Below are 9,674 nucleotides of genomic sequence, written 5' to 3'. Positions count from 1 at the left end.
TTTGAGCTTCAAAAACGTTCTTCAGAAATCTACGGGTGACGTCACAGACACTACGTCCATGTTTTTATACAGTCTATGGTTTCTCCCTGTTGTGGAAAATTCAGGGCAAAACAAATTGATAATTATTGCCATATAATGTTCCCAGATAAAACGATATGACAAGTTCGATATAGCCTAATGTTTATGTGCCAAAAGTGTAACGAAACAGCGGTACTCATTTGAAGCGGACCAGTTATCTGCTCGGTTCAAAGATCAAATGGCAGAGCAAGGACTTGTACCAAGGCAAATAACTTATACTGGTCTTCTGTAGCCTGCTCTTTGACCAAGGTGGCTGAACAAACTACAGGATTAGTTGAGTTGACAAAAACAAACCAGTCTAGTCTGGCTTTGTTGGTACCATGATGCTGATTATTTACTTTCTCTGTCAACTCATGATTTGCTATGAAGCCGTATGTGCACATGAATGTGTGACATTTGTAATGAACAGCCAATGAAACTCTGATTCACTTCTCACAAGAGAGTCAGTGAGATTCACTACCAAAGATTAAAATATTTAAAAATATGAAGAATTTAAACACATTTACACAACAAGATGAAACGACCCATCAATGAAAGTGGAAAACATCTTGCCATATAGGTGCAAATAAAAGTTATGAAGTTAGTTTATAGGCCTAGCTGATAATATTTATAGGTAAAAAAAAAAAACACTTAAAAATCTAACTTCATATGTACAGGTGCATCTCAGTAAATTAGAATGACATGGAAAAGTTCATTTATTTCAGTAATTCAACTCAAATTGTGAAACTCTTGTATTAAATAAATTCAATGCACACAGACTGAAGTAGTTTAAGTCTTTGGTTCTTTTAATTGTGATGTTTTTGGCTCAGATTTAACAAAAACCCACCAATTCACCGCAACAAATTAGAATATGGTGACATGCCAATCAGCTAATCAACTCAAAACACCTGCAAAGGTTTCCTGAGCCTTCAAAATGTTCTCTCAGTTTGGTTCACTAGGCTACACAATCATGGGGAGGACTGCTGATCTGACAGTTGTCAAGAAGACAATCATTGACACCCTTCACAAGGAGGGTAAGCCAAAAACATTCACTGCCAAAGAAGCTGGCTGTTCACAGAGTGCTGTATCCAAGCATGTTAACAGAAAGTTGAGTGGAAGGAAAAAGTGATGAAGAAAAAGATGCACAACCAACCGAGAGAACGGCAGCCGTATGAGGATTGTCAAGCAAAATCGATTCAAGAATTTGAGTGAACTTCACAAGGAATGGACTGATGCTGGGGTCAAGGCATCAAGAGCCACCACACACAGACGTGTCAAGGAATTTGGCTACAGTTGTCATATTCCTCTTGTAAAGCCACTCCTGAGGTGTCTTACCTGGGCTAAAGAAAAGAAGAACTGGACTGTTTCCCAGTGGTCCAAAGTCCTCTTTTCAGATGAGAGCAAGTTTTGCATTTCTGTGATTGTCTGTGATGATTTGGGGTGCAGTGTCATCTGCTGGTGTTGGGCCATTGTGTTTTTTGAAAACCAAAGTCACTGCACCCGTTTACCAATAAATTTTGGAGCACTTCATGCTTCCTTCTGCTGATCAGCTTTTTGAAGATGCTGATTTAATTTTCCAGCAGGATTTTGCACCTGCCCACACTGCCAAAAGCACCAAAAGTTGGTTAAATGACCATGGTGTTGGTGTGCTTAACTGGCCAGTAAACTCACAAGACCTGAACCCCAGAGAGAATCTATGGGGCATTGTCAAGAGGAAAGTGAGAAACAAGAGACCAAAAAATGCAGATGAGCTGAAGGCCAAAGAAACCTGGGCCTTCATACCACCTCAGCAGTGCCACAAACTGATCACCTCCATGCCACGCCGAATTGAGGCAGTAATTAAAGCAAAAGGAGCCCCTACCAAGTATTGAGTACAAGTGAACATACTTTCCAGAAGGCCAACAATTCACTAAAAATGTTTTTTTTATTGGTCTTATGAAGTATTCTAATTTGTTGTGTTCACGGTGTATGTGTGTGTTCCCTGCTAGGTGTGTGTGCACTTTGGATTGGTTAAATGCAGAGTACGAATTCTGAGTGCTCTGGCAAATTCAGGCAAAATCCAGTATTGCTCATCTACCATCACGCTCTGCATCGGTGGTCTCCATAAAGAGCCCATCTCCTTTTTGATGCTGGAGGGTTCAACTGTGTACATCATCATGGGATGCCTTTGGTTGACTCAATATTCTCCGAAGTTAAAATGAAACACTGGTGAGATCCTACAATGGAGTGATTATTGCATCCAAAACTGTATATACTCAGTACAGAAGTCTTCTGCACCTCCAGCAGATCAACCATCATCATCCAAGACAAGGAGGAACGCTCCAGAAGATTGGAAGCTCGAGAGATTCCCCCGACTACAGGGCGTTCCAGGATGTTTTCAGCAAGCAGGCAGCCATGGAATTACCACCTCATCGGCCACGGGATGCAATTGACCTGCTGCCTGGGGCCATGCTGCCAAAGGGGAGAATTTACCCACTGTCCATTCTGGAACAGAAGGCGATGGAGGAGTACATTGAGGAGGCTCTCAAACAGGGATTCATCCACCTTCTACTGCACCAGCTGCATCCAGCTTATTTTTCGTCAGTAAGAAGGATGGAGGCTTGAGGCCCTGCACTGATTACAGGGTCCTGAATTCCCAGACAGTCAAGTACCGTTATCCACTTCCTCTGGTCCCTGCCGCCCTGGAACAGCTACGTGGGGCTCACATCTTCTCCAAGCTTGACCTGCATAGCACGTATAACCTCATTCTGATCCGTGAGGGTTATGAATGGAAGACAGCATTCATAACACCATCAGGCAACTATGAATATCAGGTGATGCTGTATGGCCTCTCCAACTCACCCTTGGTCTACCAGGGGTTCAAGTACCTCCACCAGGATCGTGTACATCAACAACATGCTTATCTACTCCTGGAACCTGGCTGAACCTCGCCACCATGTGAAACAGGTCCTTCAGAAGTTGAGAGAGCACCATCTGTATCTTAAACTGGAGAAGTGTGAGTTCCACCATGATACCATCCAATTCCTCGGTTACATCAACCATCATGGCATTAACATGGACCAGAGGAAGGTACAAGCCATTGGAGATTGGCCTCAACCAACCACCATCAAGGAACTCCAACGTTTCCTAAGTTTTGCCAATTTCTATCGCAGATTCATCTCCAACTCCAGCCATATCTGTGCACCTCTCACCTCACTCCTCAAGAAAAAGCCCAAGTTTCTACAACTTTTACTTGGGAGTAAAAATATGCTTTTACATTTACATTTACATTTAATCATTTAGCAGACGCTTTTATCCAAAGCGACTTACAAATGAGAACAGTAGAAACAATCAGATCAACGAGAAAACAACAACAGTATACAAGTGCTATGACAAGTCTCAGTTAGTCTAGTACAGAACACGTAGCCAGGGTTTTTTTTTGTTTTGTTTTTTTTGAATATGATAGACAAGAAAAAGAAAAAGGTAAGTACTAGTATTAGTTGGTTAAGTGCAGGTGAAAAAGATGAGTCTTTAGATGTTTTTTGAAAATTTTTAAAGTTGGCATGAAACGGACGTAGTGATTGTCTTTTTTTTCTCTACTGTGACGTCTATCCGAGTAAAACAGCATCTGAAATGAGAGGGCGGGACCTGATTTCATCCTTCGAGAATTGATTAGATCATTGGAAGTTTGGGCATTGCTAATAAAATGGAGGCAGATCTGAATGCCAGTTTGCAGTTAGTTGGGGGGGATTTCTCTCCACTGGATTCACAGCCGACACCCTAGCATGAAATAATGTTTTATTTATTGAGGATGAAGATGACGAGGATGATCAATGGCACAAAACAAGCCTAACAGCATGTGCACAAGAGAGACTGCCTGAATGACTGAGCGCATCCTCCATCAGGTTAAGTCATATTTATAAATAAAAAATAGTTTGCGATGTCCTAAGAGTAATGTTGTGGTAATATCCAAATATCCTTTCAATTTTTCAGGGTAGTGTACTCCCCCATGGCTGCATCAGCACTGGTCGCGTTAATTTCTATAAAGTGAAGCATCAGCCTCAACCTTTCCATCCCCGTCATTTATCCCAGCGTTTACCTCCCACGTCAATAGCTCCGCCCTTGCGCCATAACTCGTGACCAGAAGAGAAGATGAGTCCTTTTGAGGGAGAGGGGAGGTTAACGTTTTTGATTAAAGATTATGAGGGCACATTAATTAAAAAATAATAATAATGAAGTATACGGATAAATTATTTATAATAAACAATACAGTAGGCTATTCCATTAAAAAATAAGAATTTTTAATTTTGATTTCATGCCGACTTTTAACTTGAAAGAAATAAAGATGCGAAATGTATTGTGATAACTCTCGATATCGACTGATATGAAAATTTTTATTGAGCCTTTTTTTATCCATGTCGCCCAGCCCTACACAGTATGTATTGTTTCAGCTGACTTCCCGTGACTCGATCTGGTTAGTTCTGAAATGTGTGACGTAGGTTTAAAAGCTGCTTTCACTTTCACATTTTGCCATTTCCACCCATACGCCAGACTTTTTGTTTTTTTAGCGTTCATGGTCTTCAAACATCAATTTCGCCCTTCAAGATTTCTATGAATAGCATTATTTAACAAGACAAACAAGGTAAGATAAATATAACAAGGTTTGCAGACGATAATAATTTGAATACAAACAGGTACGTAGCCCGTGATGATCGCTTGTCACAGGCTTTTAAAAGCAACTTTGTGTAGCTATGTAACTGTTTTGTTTTAATTACTCTCTTATGTTCTTTCTGCAGCGAATATTTTTCACCCCTCCACTTCAGAATTAGCACATGATGCGATCGAGTAAGTCAGACATTGGCTAAATAACAAAACACAGTTCTTTCTATTGCAGCGAGTCATTATTCGCAATCTTAACCTTATGAACGTAATCTGTTTAACCTAAATGGGCAGGTCAGATATACATACATGCATACACAAAAGTCTTCCGCAGTGAAGTTCACAATACAGTGAAAGTGAATGATGGTTATTATGATCCACAGAAGAAGTTTGAATTGGAACAACGTAAACGTCAGTAAATGATGACTGAATTTTAAGCCTCCTATAATAGGGTCTAAAATAGCATTCAACATAGCAGTTTGTGTTTATTTGAAAGTAGCATTTAGATATTATTATAGATTATAGTGCATATCAGTAAGATTTTAGGTTGTCTCACAGCTTTACTGTCGGTCACATGACTATTTTGCTATCTATCATGTTTAATTTATGATATGTAATAATATTTTGAAGAAGCTTCAAGCTATTAAACCTCTGAAGAGGTTTCAGTGTTTCTCAACTGACTGGGCCTAACCTGTATATCTTTCATATGCTATTTCTTTGCAGTTAAATATTCCATCGTCACACCTGAAAATCTCAAAGACATCGCTAACGCATTCAGAAAAAGTCTTAAGGCAAAGTTAAAATTGAATCCGGGTATCAAGTTGAAAAATGCAGAAAAGAAAAAGAAGCCCAGTGAAATTGACCTAGTTTTCTTCTCAGTTGTTTCTCGCACTGGAACTGACATTGATGCTGCTCTCAGTAAGATTACACGTAAGAAATGGCTTATAGAAGATATTGCATTAGATTCCTAATAATAATAATAAATAAAAATAATAATCTGAAATATATAATATGTTACATATACTGGGTATCTCACAATCATCTTCTCTTTCTTACACTCTGTAGACAGTAAGCCAGTCATTTTAGTGGTGCTTCATCACACATTTGACCCTGAGGCTGTTGTGTCAAACAGCAGTAAATTTTTGGAGAGAAAGCACACATTTGCAGTGGACTGTCTGTTCTACGAGGACAAAGGATTATTAAAATGTAAAAGAAATGATAAAGCTTGTGAAGATGCTATGAAGTGGCTGAAATCAAAAGTACGTTATAATTTCATCAGCATGTTTTTTTATTGTGTATAACTTGTTCCTCACATGCATGTTTATACGGGGGCTTGCACTAATGTGTGTGTGTGTGTGTGTGTGTGTGTGTGTGTGTGTGTGTGTGTGTGTGTGTGTGTGTGTGTGTGTGTGTGTGTGTGTGTGTTTGTAATAATTTTTGTGAGTTTTAAGATTCAAGAACTTAAATACACCATACATTTTGATAAACATTCTAATAACAACCTTTCTGTTTTTCTTTTTTTCTTACCAGAAAGAACTTTTTAAACATAATTATCTCCAGGAAAAAAGTGGTAAATGAAAAGGATCCCCTACCAAATCCTGACAAACTTCCAGTTCAACTTCTGCACAGATGAACTGGGAAAAGAAATAGTGGATGAATCAGTTGTTTCATTTTTATTTTTTACACGTATTTTCATGATCTTACCAGTGTTGCTTGTGAATAACCCAAATTTATTTGATAGTGTATGCATATTGATAACCAATTAAAACCTTTGCAGGCTCACTTTGTCATGTTTAAGTTATAGATGCTCTACAGAGGTGCTCCGTAGTAGAACTTTTACATAACTACAGGTGTTGGACAAAATAATGTGAATACATAGGAAATAGGCAATATTTCTTTATTACGGTGTTTTACCACCATTTGCCTTTAATACATTTTCCAGCCTTCTTAGAATAGATTCATACAACTTTTGTATAGACTCCAGCTGAATCAGAACATCAGGGAGTCTGTTTCTCACTATTCTCTCCTAAACTGGCCACAGTGATTTGATAATATTAAATTCAGGTGATTGAAGTCAGGGCAGATGTTGTTCATCTTTGATGCTCCACCTGCCCAGGTTTTATGATCATGACACCACATTGTTTGCATTTTATCATGGTGTCTGTGAAGAAAATTTTAGCATTTGGAGTTATTTCATGGTTGTTGGCTTTGTAAAGTTATCTGTGGTCTTTTTTTTCCTTCTTCAGGGTGAAATTTTAAATTTAATGTCAATTTGCTGCAGTGGTTCTGTGTTGTTTAGACAGATGTCATTCATTTTTGGACAATGATGTTCTTCACTGATAGTCGTGGATGAAGTCTTGCCATGCTTTGTGCATGCAGTCATGATCGTAAAGAATGTTCTTCCTAAAACAACAAAAGGTTACAGATGCTTCTGCCAAACAGGCTCCCATGTTTTGCCCTTTTTGGAAGTCTAACAGGTCTCTAAACACTGCTAAACACAAGTGATAATACACTGATATACAACCTAGAAAGTATAGCTAATGAAAAGATAAATAAAAGATAATGCAACATCTGTTTTTCACTGCAGCCTAAATGATATTAGGCTATTATTATTATATTAACCCCTATAATAATGGGTTTTAACACTATTTTGTCCAACCCCTGTATGTATGAAGTTTTTACAGTAGATCTTTCATCTGTTATCCAGACTGCTTTTCTTGTGTAGGATTGTGAGGATGCTGGAGTGTCAGTAGACTCATGTATCCAATATATATTGTCTTTCTGTTTCTGTCTGTGTTTTTGTTGCACACTTTCCCTTTGACAAAACTGTATATTTCATTCATTATACTCTGCAGTGCATGCACTGACATTAACAGAGGTTAATATTTCCATTCAGCAGATCCAATGTGCAACTGTGTTCTACAGTAAGACTAAAGTGGAGATGGCTAACTTGCTATTGAGAAAACTAGCAAAATTGTAGCATATGTCAGCTATGCCACTCCACTCAAACTTGCAGCAAAGTACTACACTTTACTGTAAGTTACAACATGTACAAAATGCTGTCCTGCATGATTCATTTTATACCTCTTATGATAAAGTTTGTTTTATAATCATTAAAATAATAAAAAAAAATTCACTTGCATACATAGTTATGTATTTCTCATTTAAGTAATTGAAGTAAACTAAATATTGTGATTAAAAATGTCCTAATCTACACAAAGATTTATATATTCTGTAATGCATCTGTGTAATCTTGATCGTTGTCATCATCTTCTGTAACAGCAGAGTTACTATGGCGATCTGGAGCCTCAATAGAGTGACCTCTACGAGTTAACATCTCCACAAGCTCTGTTGCATGTGTCTGCTCAGTTACTATCTTTAGGGTAAATCTGGGTGGGTTCCCCACATGTGTGCCATCAACTGGAATAATCTCTATTTCGGCCATTTTCCTTGAGAAACAGGGAGAGAGAGATCAATCATAATGTAAGCGAGAAGGCATAATGTACAGCAGGGATGCTCAGTCCTGCTCCTGGAGAACTACAGTACCTTCCTGCAAATATATCTGAAGCAGCTAATTAAGATCTTCAGGAACACTTCATAATTACAGACAAACATGTTGGATCAAGACCAACACCAGACACAACCGCAGCCCCTGTTGCCCCCGTCACAGGACATTCTAAAAAAAAAAAACATTCACAAATCACAAAGAATTTATTTTTGCTTTGAAAAATGCAAGACACGCAGTGGAATTCGTAAACAACTTAAGGTCTCATTTTTTACATTTTAAACTTCTTTTGACTTAAGTGCCACGTTTTTAGTACAAGACACGAGCGCAAATGTAGTTCAGCAGAGTAGCCTATTTGTGACATAAGATAAATACATTTTTGCCCCCACCCTTCCCTATTAATATTTACCACCCAAAAACAGAAAACAAAAATTATAATTCATGGAAATCTTTACAGTGTTCTCTATTGCAGAAACCAGTTCTTGATTACAAAACTTAATTTTATTTTAGGATAGGCCTACAAACACACACACACACACTTTCACTCGTGCCCCCACAAAAATAATGAGTGCATGACTCCCCTGACACTGTTACAATGTTTTTAATTAAATTCACATTAAATACAAAGTCAGACGTATTCAAAAAAAATTATGGCATGAGGGTCCGTGATCTTTTGGTCATTTGATTTTTTGTTTAATTTTGTAAGTAGAAAAATGAAAAACAGCTCCTTTTTCGTTTTTTTAATTTTTTGCAAAAAACGAAAAACAAGAATTCGGCTTAATTTTTAGTTTTTTCGTTCAGGGTTAGAAAAATTAATAAACAGCTTGAATATTCGATTTCTACACGTGGGCGGGAATTAAACTCCCCTTTCTGCTGATTGGTCAGACAAAAAAAAGATCAAACCATGCTGTCATCAGTCCTTCTGCAGTTCCGCGCGGCAGAATACTAGTCCTCTTCTGCAGCAGCAGTGTACAGATTCTTAAAACTTTTTTATTGCAACTACATTTAATCTTTTTCCTCATCAAACAACCAGACAAATGAATGGCTCGACACAACCTGTTCTGTGGCAGAGCCTAGGGCTTTCTTCTGTGAAGATATAAATTCTATGCTTTGCATCAGCTGGGCATGCCAGGGCAGGCTATATCCTACCCTGGTCCCCCAGTAAGTTTGTTTGTTTTATTAAGTAATTAATTATTATTATTATAAATATTATTAATTATTTCAAAATAAATATTTGAAACACTAATACAAAAAGGAAAGAATAATGCTTTGACTTGGGTATATTCAGAGCTGGGTAGATTACTTACAAATTGTAATCCGTTACTGATTCCAAATTACATGACAAAAGTATCAGTAACTAATCCACTACATTTCACGTTTTAGGTAATATAGTCAGATTACTTTTTGATTACTTTTGACCTAACTCATTTATCACACTGATTTAAACAGGATAAACTTGTACCATAATGATGTA

The 9,674-nt window shown here is 37.8% G+C and overlaps 1 long non-coding RNA gene across 1 annotated transcript; it reads right to left on the bottom strand.

Annotated features, from left to right (window-relative positions):
* Positions 1 to 7,844: 7,844 nt before the first annotated feature.
* On the bottom strand, positions 7,845 to 8,409 carry LOC122145052. The gene is made up of 2 exons (XR_006160066.1): positions 8,242 to 8,409; positions 7,845 to 8,144 (listed from the first exon to the last, which is right to left on the bottom strand). It is a non-coding gene; the product is annotated as an uncharacterized LOC122145052 (long non-coding RNA).
* Between the last annotated feature and the right edge of the window lie 1,265 nt (positions 8,410 to 9,674).

Source organism: Cyprinus carpio, chromosome A5, assembly GCF_018340385.1.
Source record: "Cyprinus carpio isolate SPL01 chromosome A5, ASM1834038v1, whole genome shotgun sequence".
Lineage (NCBI taxonomy): Eukaryota > Metazoa > Chordata > Actinopteri > Cypriniformes > Cyprinidae > Cyprinus > Cyprinus carpio.
The sequence above is the reverse complement of the archived record's forward strand: the minus strand, read 5'-3'. Positions and strand labels throughout refer to the sequence as shown.